Source organism: Apium graveolens, chromosome 11 (assembly GCF_009905375.1).
Source record: "Apium graveolens cultivar Ventura chromosome 11, ASM990537v1, whole genome shotgun sequence".
NCBI classification, from domain to species: Eukaryota; Viridiplantae; Streptophyta; class Magnoliopsida; order Apiales; family Apiaceae; genus Apium; species Apium graveolens.
The window spans coordinates 183881140-183892925 of NC_133657.1; the positions used below are offsets into that span (position 1 = coordinate 183881140).

Below are 11786 nucleotides of genomic sequence, written 5' to 3' on the forward strand. Positions count from 1 at the left end.
ACATAACAAGATTTCGGCTAGGCATAAAGTTTTAAATGCTTGCAAAATCTACTTGCACCTATTACTCATCCTTAATAATCATGAAATATAACTTCTTTTAACTATTAATAAGAAATTTATAATAGAAACAATCTATTTTAAGCACACATATTTCGAATTTATAGATTTTTAAACATAACAACATCATTTCGAAAAGAGTAGCATGCAAAACATGGTTGCTCATCATTTTAATGTCTTAAAACTAGCATGCATGGCTAGACATAAATATATAATGAAATTTCAGTAGCATGCAAAGGATTTTAAAGCATGATATCTCCATAAAACACTTAGTTAGCACATATACATAATATATCTCATGGAGAGCTCTTGAATTCACAAGAATCAAGAGTTTCTCTTTGGAGATCACATAAGAACTACACATGCATCCATGGAACTTCAACTTCCAAGTCACAAAACACTTGGAAAGTATATAAGATGAATGTAGGTAGAAGATTTACACTTGGGAAGATGAAGAATGAATTGAAAAATGGAAGGGGGGTGGGGAAATATTCCTTCGGCCGAGAGCAATGGTTGGAGGGGGGAGGAGAAAAATTTTTGGGGTGTTGGAGTGTGGAATGAGTGGAATGACTTCTCCCACTTAAACTTTTGTTTTATGCTTTTTGGTTGACAAATAATGAGTGGAAGTGAGAACTTACAAAAATATCCTTTAGCTAAAGTTAGGCCATTTTGCATGCAAGGCTAATGTAGTAATTTGGTAATAATCAAATGAGTTAGTGGGGTTGAAAAAGTCTTATTTGCCCTTTGAGAGAATAGAAGGGTGATTTGCATGCAAGGTCTCTTATGTAATTTGATAATTATAACCAATAAAATTTGTAAAGATTTATTTTTATAAAATAAAATACAAGTTCAAAAATTATAAAATTTATACCATAAAATAACTTGGAGTTTTAGGAATTTTATAAAATCACTTTTGAAATTTGTGAATAAAATAACTTTTAAAAGAAAATTTCTCCAAGGTTTAGAATATTCCTTATAAATTAAAAATAAGGGAAATAAATAAACTCTCGCTTTAAAAAAATTATATACTACATAAAGCAAATTTAAAATGCAGAAATTTTTCATTCACACAAGGTACAACCATTAAGTATATTCACTTACGGCTTTAATATCACACAAAGTCCACAGATAATATTACATAAAATGCCGGTCGTAACACTCCTCATTTTCCCTAGGGAACTTTATGGAATTGAACACATTAAAAGTTACATCATGATCCATCACTCGGATGGTGAGTTCACCTTTCGGCACATCTATCAAGGTTTGACCAGTAGCCAAGAAAGGTCTTCCCAAGATTATGGGAATCTTCTTATCCTCCTTGAAATCAAGATTTATGAAATCAGCAGGGAAGATGAGTTTATCCACCTTGACCAAGACATCCTCCACAATACCTCGCGGATATGTAATAGAACAGTCGGCCAACTGCAAAGTCATATAAGTAGGCTTTGGATCAGGAAAGTCCAACTTCTTGAAGATTGACAAGGGCATCATATTGATGCTAGCTCCCAAGTCACATAAGCACTTGTCAAATGACATATTTCCAATTGTACAAGGAATAGTGAAGCTTCCAGGATCTTTAAGCTTCGGAAGCAATTTCTGTTACAGCACAACACTGCATTCCTCCGTGAGAGCAACGGTCTCTAAGTCATCAAGCTTCACCTTCTTAGAGAGAATACCTTTCATGCACTTCGTGTAACTAGGCATTTGCTCAAGAGCTTCAACGAAAGGTATATTGATGTGAAGTTTCTTGAACACCTTCAGAAACTTCTCACACTGCTTATCCAGCTTTTTCTTCTGCAGCCTCTTAGGAAAAGGAGGTGGAGGATAAATCTATTTCTCCCCTATATTACCCTCAGGAGGATTGTGCTCAATAGTAGTCTTCCTTGGTTCCACTTCTGTTTCCTTCTGCACTTCTTCTTATTCAGCCTCAACTTCAAATTCTGGAGTCTTTTGCTTTTTCAGGATTCGCAACCTTACCATACCTCAATGTAATTGCCTTCACATGCTCCTTAGCTTCCTTCTTGCCTGGCACTTCAGTATCGTTCGGAAGCGTGCCAGGTTGATGATTCAATAATGCATTAGCAATTTGCCCAATCTGATTCTCCAAGGTCTTGATAGACACAACTTGGCTCTTGCACGTAGGCCTCTACTCCTCCAATTCCAATTTTTCATTAGCTTGCGGCAGCTGCTGAAGTTAAAGTTATTGCCTAGGGGCATATTGCGATTGCTGAAAACCAGGAGTAGGGCTGTCAAACGGATAATTTGGATACGGATATGCCTATATCCGTATCCGCATCCGCAATCATCGGATTCGAATACGGATAATATCCATTTTATTTCGGATACGGATAATATCTGCTTTTTCGGATACGAATGCGGATATTTCGGACGAATATCAGATTTTTTGAATTTTTTTGTTGCCACTACCATTTATACGATGATTATTGAACATTTTCTACGATTAAATATAAATAATATATTTATATATGTATAAAGTATGTGTACAATTATATAAAATTTGTATAAACGTATTATTTAATATATTTACACACACTATAAACTAAAAAAATAAATTTTAAATCATATATAATTATATATTTATATAATTTAAATATCATATATGTATTTAGTTTCGGATTCGAGTATCCCGAATTCGGATACGGATAATATCCGCTTTTTCTCGGATACGGATAATATTTGCTTTTTCTCGGATACTGATACAGATTTTTCGGACGAATATCAGATTTTTCGAATTTTTTTGACAGCCCTAACCAGGAGGATTATACTGTTTTGCTGTGTATGGCTGATAAGATTGTTGCACCACATTCTGATTTTTACTCCAGCTGAAGTTAGGATGATTGCGGTTATTTGGATGATAAGTGGCTGGAGCTTATTGTTGTGATCTTTGAAAGTTGCTCACAAATTGAGCTGATTCGCTAGAAATAGCACACTGCTCAGTTTCATATTCCCCCGCACAAAGCTCACAAATACTAGTGATTTGATTAACTCCGTAATTAGCCAAAGTGTCCACCTTCATCGTCAAAGCCTTAAGTTAGGCAGCTATAGCAGTTGTTGCATCCAACTCCAAAATTCCCACTACTTTACCCTGAGTTAGCCTCTGAGAAGGATTCTGTTATTCATTGGCAGCCATCAGTTCAATCAATTCATAAGCCTCTTAGCCCACAATGCTCCTCCTGATGTTGTATCGGGCATGGGTCTAGAAATAGCACCCAATCCATTGTAGAAACAGTTTATAATCATCCAGTTAGGCATGTTATGGTGTGGGCACTTCTTTAGCATCTCCTTATATCAATCCCAAGCCTCTTATAGAGATTCTCCAGTTTGCTGTGCAAACTGAGTAAGAGCATTCCTGATTGTAGCAGTTTTCGCAATAGGAAAAAATTTAGTGAGAAACTTTTGAGCAAGATCCTCCCATGTGGTGATAGACCCTGGTGGTAGAGAGTGTAACCAGCACTTTGCCTTATCCCTCAGAGAAAATGGGAAGAGTCGCAGCTTGATAGCATCTTCAGTCACCCCATTGAACTTGAAAGTGTCGCAGATCTCGATGAAATCCCTGATGTGCATGTTGGGGTCTTCTGTAGGAGAACCCCCAAACTGAACCGAGTTCTATATCATCTGAATTGTGCTCGACTTGATCTCAAAGGTGTTGGCCGAGATGGCTGATCTGATGATGCTCGACTGAATATCATTGATCTTAGGCTGAGAATAGTCCATCAGAGCCTTAGGAATTTTTACTTGATCTCCCATCACTACTAAAGCTGGTTCCTCGACTTTATCTTCTTCTTCTACTTTCTCCTCGTCCTCAAAAACTTCCCTTCAAATCACTACAGCTTCTTCCTCGGCTTGATCCAGAGTTCTCTTACAAGTTCGCGAATGCGTATGCATACATGCTCGCTAGAGTACCTGAAACACGACAAGGAAAAGAGTTAGTAAGTAACAATGTCTGATTCAATGAACTTTAACGATCACTGATGACAAACACATAAACTAAAAGTTAACACCTTATCCCCAGTAGCGGCGCCAAAAAACTTATTAGTCGCTAAACGCGCGCTAAAATTCACGCAAGTATACACGTTCACAAGTAATATAGAATTATTTCTTATTCGTTCCCACAGGGACAGGCTTAGATTAACTTTGTGATTTATGCACTTAAGCAATAATGATATGGCTATTATTCAATGCTAAGACGAATAACAATTTAGGTTTTAATTATACTACGATTAACTATTGAGAATTATACTAGTGAACATTAACTAAAGAGTGTAAAGAGAGTTGAATAATATATAACACAAACATGGGATTCTAACTTCACTAATTGCTTCATTCATTAGCCTTTTCATTCTTAACCTTAGCATGTAATGTGATGACACTAATCATATAACACGAAACTGATAATCGCCAACTTTCGTTGCAAGAATAACATACTACCAGACATCCATAAAAGAGATAGAAGGTGAATAGACAGCAATTATATTGAGACCCTATATGTCTATAGAATTTGACAACATAACGGTTTAATGAACAAGTTATCTATTGTGATTACATAGGGCAAGTAAGATGGTTAAAATTACCTACGAATCATGCATAACAATAACACATGAACCTATGCTAGCATGGCAAGTTCTAAATCCTTAAATTCACTTTTGATTCATTAAGAATTAACACTCTATCTTATAAGTTCATGACGCTCATAAGATGAATAAGCACAACCAATACTAGGTTATCATACAATCACCACACACTAAGGCATCGAAACAATTCAACTAAAGAAATCCATAAATAAATCTGCTAGAACATCACGATAACGATTAGCCCATAATCGGACTCATCATCAACGTGGGTTCCGATAAAAGCATGGTATGATAAACGTAGTCTTTATAAACAAATTATAAATAAAGTACAAAATCCAGAGTATTATGTTCAACAAAACAAGAACGAGCATCCATCTCCTTATGAAAAACGTCTTTATTTACATATATATATGCTGTAGAATTGACCAGGGCTTCAAACTCTCAAAATCCCAATAGAAATAGAATTCTGCTACCCCGACCTGGTGCGGCCGCGCGCTTGACCAGTGCGGGCGCGCTGAGTTTCTGCTCTTTGGGCGCGGGCGCGCGCTACTTCAGCGCGGGCGCGCCGTCCTCCTGAATAAAATTCTAATTTTTTTCTTCTCCTTGCTGATTTGAGCCGGTCTTTTCACGAGCCTTTATTCTAACACCATCCAAACACCAAATTAGCACCATAAGCATACTAATTTACTTGATTCACTGGAAAATGCCTGCAATGCAAAAACACTATAAAAACACATAAAAACACCAACAACTTGAGTACAAATACACCAATTCAAAGCTTTATGAAGCATAATAAGGTGTCATAAATGTCACTCAACTGTGTAGCAGGTAACTGAGAACTAACTAGAACAACAAGTAGAAAGCAAGTTATATCTCTAAAAATACTCTCAAGTTCTAAGTTGTAAGATCTACTTGTAAGCAGCTGTGTGCATTTTGCATCACAGAGATTTCTTCAATATATACATCTCTGGTGGAAAGATAAATCCACCAGAAGGTTTTTAAACTTGTGTTTATGTACTTTGTGTTAGTTTAATACTTTAAAGTCTTATTTGCATTCTTTCATATTCACAAACACAGTTGTATATTTCAGAAAGAGTTTTTTAGAAAAGAAAAAGGAACTGGAATCTTATTCAACCCCCCCTTATAATTTTTTTGTTGTATTTTTAGGGAATAACAATTGGTATTAGAGCAAGCTTTTAACTTACAAAGAGTTTAAAGATCAAAGCAATCAAACAACATGAGCATGAAGAATGTTGGAGTGAAGATTTTAATTCTGGACAAAGACAACTATCATCACTGGAAAGTGAAGATGCACCTTCATCTACTCTCTCAAGATGAAAGTTATGTCAAGTGCCTAGAAAATTCTCCTCATGTTTCACGCAGGGTTGCAACAGATGTTGAAGATGCTACTGGAAATGAGCAGACTGTTCCAAAGCCTATATTAGATTGGACTCATGAAGATATTGAAGCAGTCTATAAAGACAAAAATGAACATTTTATTCAATGGTCTTGATCAAGACATATTTGACAATGTCATAAATTGCAAAACTACTAAGAATATTTGGGACACAGTTCAAGTGCTTTGTGAGGGAACTGAGCAAGTCAGAGAAAACAAGATGCAACTTCTCATACAACAATATGAACACTTCCATTTTGAAGATGGTGAGTCCCTGAGTGACATTTTCAATAGATTTCAAAAGCTATTGAATGGTATAAAGTTGTATGGAAGAGTCTACCAAAAAAAGGATTTCAACCTAAAATTCCTAAGGTCTTTGCCTAAGGAATGGAAGCCAATGACAGTCTCTCTCAGAAATTCACAAGAGTACAAGAATTTCACTCTTGAGAGACTGTATGGAATTATGAAGACCTGTGAGCTTGAAATTGAACAAGATGAGCTGATAGAGAAAGGAAGGAGGAAAGATGGATCTGTGGCATTGGTAGATGAGCAAGAGAGAGTGGTGGAAATGAAGGTTGAAGCTGTTAAAACTGCACCAAACAGTAATGTTTGTGAAGGCAGATCTGAGTTAAGCATGGGAAAAAGATTGATTGCTGAAGATGAAGACTGTCCAAGCCAAGATGACATGGATGAAGTTAATGAGCATCTAGTGTTTCTGTCTAGAAGATTTGAAAAGCTCAAATTCAAGAAAAAATTTGGAGCTGCAAAATCCAATAAAAATATAATTTACAAAACTAAATTCAAATGTTTCAAGTGTAGGCTAAGTGGTCACTTTGCTAATGAAGAAAGCCAAGTTCTGAAAAGAAAAGATTTGAGCATATAGACTATAAAAAGAAATACTTTGAATTGCTCAAATAGAAAGAGAAGGCTTTCATAACTCAAGAAAATGATTTGGTAGCTGATGGCGATGATGCAGATGATGACATGAATTATGTCAACCTTGCTCTCATGGTCAAGTCAGATGAAACAAAGGTTAGCTCATCTATCAATCAGGTAATCACTATTAATATTTCACAGCTTTCTAAAGATGAATGCAATGATGCTATTAATGATATGTATATTGAATTGTATCATTTATGTGTCATACTTAAATCACTCACAAAAGAGAACACTAGAATTAAAGAGAATAATCTATTTTTGAGTGATAGAAAAGCTTCATTAGAAACTCAATATATTGAGTTTGAAAAATTGAAAATTCAGTGTAAAGTTGCTAAAGATGAGTTAACAGAGTCTTTGAAGAAAAAAGAAATTCTGAGAAAGCGGCTTGAGCGAGAACAAGAGGTCAATAAATTCTAGAAAACTTATAGGGATGTTAGTGCTCAAATTGCTAAAGTTCAAGGGATTGAATTATTTTGTGAAGAAGCCTGGAAGAAAGACAAGAAGAAACTGAACCAAGAGTTAGTTGATGGTTTGTCAACGGATGTTGAATCAACGGATGATGAAGCTTATCCATTGAATGATAAAGCTCATCCGTTGAATGATGAAGCTCATCCATTGAAGGAGAAAAATACTATTAGCCAAGGAAAGCTAGAAAATATTAATGAGAAATATGGTTCATTTATTAAAAAAATTGTCTTTGGAGAATCAAGCAAAACCAAGAATGCAGGAAAAGTGAATGTAGGGCATCTGTCAATTAAGCAATTAAATGACAGGTTAGAAAATATTGAGGTTAAAACGGAATCTAAAAGGAAAAATAATAGGAATGGGAAAGTACGGATTAACAAACACAACAACTACACTCCTGATAAGTATGCACCTAGAAAAATATATGTAATGTGTGGTAGTGTTAGTCATATGTCTACTAATTGCAAGTCTGTTATGAATGCACCCATATCTGCACCTTCTTTTTTGCCTAACATGCCTATATCACCTATGTATGCCATGCCTATTATGCCTCTACATAATTCACATGCACATTTTTCTAATATGTCATTTGCACAAAATCATTACCATGTTGCATTTAATATGCCACAAATACCATAGAGCGTGCCATTCTGGAATAACATGTTTGAACAAACTATGTCATATCATGTTAATAATAATGTGCTTGATGAATCTCAAACTAATAATGGGTTTCAAAGGCCTACTCCTAAGATAAAGGTTTGTTAGGTCCGTAATAATCTGTAGAGGGGGTGAATACAGTTTATGCAATCAATTCGACAAAGATTCAACAGAATCAACAGTTTTTATATTAACAGATAAAAACTGATTACAAACGTACTCTCTCAAAAGGATGAACAAATATTCTTGAGAGCTGCTAGGTTATGCGAATAATATAACAATGTTCGCAATGCTTATAGCATGAACCTAATTTGTGCTTTATATAGAACACAGCTACACAATCAAATAAGGAATCCTATTCTATTACAATAAGGAAACATATCCATGTATGATTACTTCTGAGATAAATTCCTTCACCGCCTTGAATTTTTGCTTTCCTTTTCCATATTGAATATCTACTAAAGTGACAAATCTTGATAATTTCATTAGCTGATCATCAAGTATCGATATAAGTACTGATGACGTCACTCTTCAGTAAATGATGATATAAGTCCTGATATAAACTTCTGATAGTTTCTGCTGATATCATCAATTATATCTAGCAATCTCCCCCAACTTGTGTATTATGATAATATGTACAAGTTCCAATTAATGATGTCAAAACTATCTTAATGCGGAAATCAAGTAAGCATTTTCTTTCTTACTTCAATGAATATCAGACTTTGCTCTTCATTCTAAACTCTAATACAGTTTGGAAAATCTTCAAGAAACTTCCTCAGCAGATTTTCTTCCATTACATCCAAATACCATTGCATCCTTCGTTTATGTTCCTTTAGTTCATCTGTTGATTCATCATTCTGATAGATGACAGCCCTGATATTATGTAACTTTTAATTTCCAAGAGATAAATCATCCAGCTCCAGAAACCCAATTTTCTTTCCATCAGGATTAAAGGTTAAAACTTTAGTCCCTAGACTCATTTCTATCTTGGCTCCTCCAATAGGCATATCAACAACATATTCAGTTTGATCAATGTATTTTGGAATGTAGTTTATTTTGTAAGGCATTTCTTTCTGCTTTAACTGTATCAGGTTCTTTATGAATGCAGACCATCTGGAAGTTACAGAATTAGTTACCTTGAGATTTGTACCAATAAGTTCCCATTCCTGCCATGGTTATTTCTTAATTGTTCTTCATTCAACCTTAAGCTTCTCCCAGACTCCAGAAAATAAAATATTTTCTCTTCAGCACGATCAATTAGAATTTGCACTGATATGATCTTCTGTAAGTCTTCAAGCATTACATTGTCTCCAATTTCTGTCAAATTAAAATGCTTTCTTAAAGTCAAAGCATCTCCAACAAATGGATCATCAGCATTTAATCTTCCAAGACCACTTGTGATTCCAGGTTTTCTAGATTGAGAACTTCCATTATAAATATTCTTTAATATTTCAGAAGAATCTTTTCTAGATGCTGGTTTCTTGTTTCCCTATAGTTGCTTCTTCTTTTCTTCAAAAGTAAGTTCTTGCTTATCAGAGACTATGTCATCAAATTCAGAATTTGATAAATCTGCTTAAATTAGGTTTGAAAAATCAACAACATGAGTAAAATCAGAGGTTGTGATTGGTTGAATAACAGCTTCTTCTTTAACTTGAGCAATGTTAGAGGTTAATTTCAATTTATCAGCCCAATAAGCTCCATAAATCTTCCTTCTTTGGTGAGCTTGCCTGTTTTCTTCTTCTTCAGTAATTTTATCAATATTAAAAGATTGATCAACTGTATAGATTGGATCTATCATTATTCATGATTTAGTTTCTTTAGATACTGATTTCTTCTTTGCAACATCTTTGGCTTTAGGCTTTGAAAACTTTGACTTCTCTCCTATATTCTCTTTTCCTTTAAGCGTCCTGTCAGCAGTTAAGATAGCTTAAGATTTGAGAGATCTTTCATCCTCTGCTTGACTTACCTCCTTTATAATTACACCTTTGGTTGGTCTGTTAGAAGGATTATCTTTATAAAATACTTGAGAGATCTTTCATCCTCTGCTTGACTTACCTCCTTTATAATTACACCTTTGGTTGGTCTGTTAGAAGGATTATCTTTATAAAATACTTGAGAGATAACAGTAGAATTAGTATTTACTGTCTTCATGGAATTCTTGAAGTCTTCCTCCATTTGCCTTAGCTATTCTAGATCAACTCCAGGATTTTCTCTTTCAAATATTCTTCTACTCACCTCTGAGTTAAATGCTTGAATCTTTGGTGTAATGCCCCCAAATCCGGGGTCAGGAATCTGGGTTGTCACGCAATCCTTCAATCATGTGTGACCTGCATTAACTCAATAATCCAATAATTCCATATCACAGACCCCCAATCTCACACACTCACAAGTTATAGCCTTAGAAATGACGTACAACAAGTATCATCTGTTATTAAAACTCAAATGTACTTTACAGGATCTCAAACAATTATTCATAACCTCTACATGAAGTTACAATAATTACGACTGATATCTTATACCTATCTGATACTCTGGCCCACCTAAGACAAAGCTGTCATGGATTCTCCCCATGACTGCAAGCGACTAAGTCCCACACCGGCATACTTGTTATCTTTTATGTTGTGTCATTTAAAAGAAAGCAATAGTGAGCTATAATGCCCAGCATAATAATGTACAGTATGAAATGACTGTATGATAAACTCAAGTAAAACGTCATATATGATAAATACATTTTATTTAAAAATATTTTTCCTTGGTGATACACACCTTCTTTTAAAAACAATTGTTTGGTGAATTTATTATCCTGCGAATACCTTAATGGTAAACCCAACACCTAGGCTTGGGTTACGGTATTGCATCACAATTCCAATTGGAAGAATAGGATATTCGTTGGAGCCACCGCATACGATGATCAATCGTATTACAGAAATAGTAACCTATTCTACTAGTAGAAGGACGACACCTTCGTATCCCGGTTATCACCCTTCCCGCATTTGGGCTATGTGTCCCATTTGTTGGGTATACACATACTTCACAAGTTCCTGAGTACACAGAGTACCTTCGCATACGGTACCTTTGGTAGTCCATCTAGCACACATAGTACTAGAGTCTACCCCTCCCTTGTCCTTTAACAAAATTCTATCATATCTTGAGAACTGGAACCATATCGAAGTTCCCTCCAAGCATTTCGCTTGTTGATGGAAACAACTTATTTTATTAGCGTATATATGAATATGTATACGTACTTCCGAATTTTTCGGAGGAAGTACTAAGGATGTGAGTTGACCGTTGTCAACAGATAAGTAAATAAGGGGGAGTTTCTTTTGAAACTATATTCAAAATATCTAAAGTAAGTCGAGCTAATATTCTCCAACGATCTGAAATTATTCGAATGATTTTCCGAAAATCAGAAGATATTTTAGATCAGGTTTTATGATTTTTAAATCATAAATAAATCCTTTAATAAATAATTAATAATTAAATATTAATCGATAAATAGTTAAACCTCGAATAGTTATACTTTTAAAAGAATATTGGAATAATATTCCTCAACTTATTTACGTTTAAGTTATATAATCATCTTTAGTATTTAATCTAGTTTGAAATAAATATTCACTGGAGAATACTTCATCCATAATAAATGAATAGTTAATAAATATTTGTTATTCGGGCAATAAAAT

The 11786-nt window shown here is 34.8% G+C and overlaps 1 non-coding gene across 1 annotated transcript; it reads left to right on the top strand.

Moving 5' to 3' along the window:
* The first annotated feature begins 3328 nt into the window (after nucleotides 1-3328).
* On the top strand, nucleotides 3329-3435 carry LOC141699369 (small nucleolar RNA R71). Its single transcript, XR_012565838.1, has one exon. It is a non-coding gene; the product is annotated as a small nucleolar RNA R71 (small nucleolar RNA).
* The last annotated feature ends 8351 nt before the right edge of the window (nucleotides 3436-11786 follow it).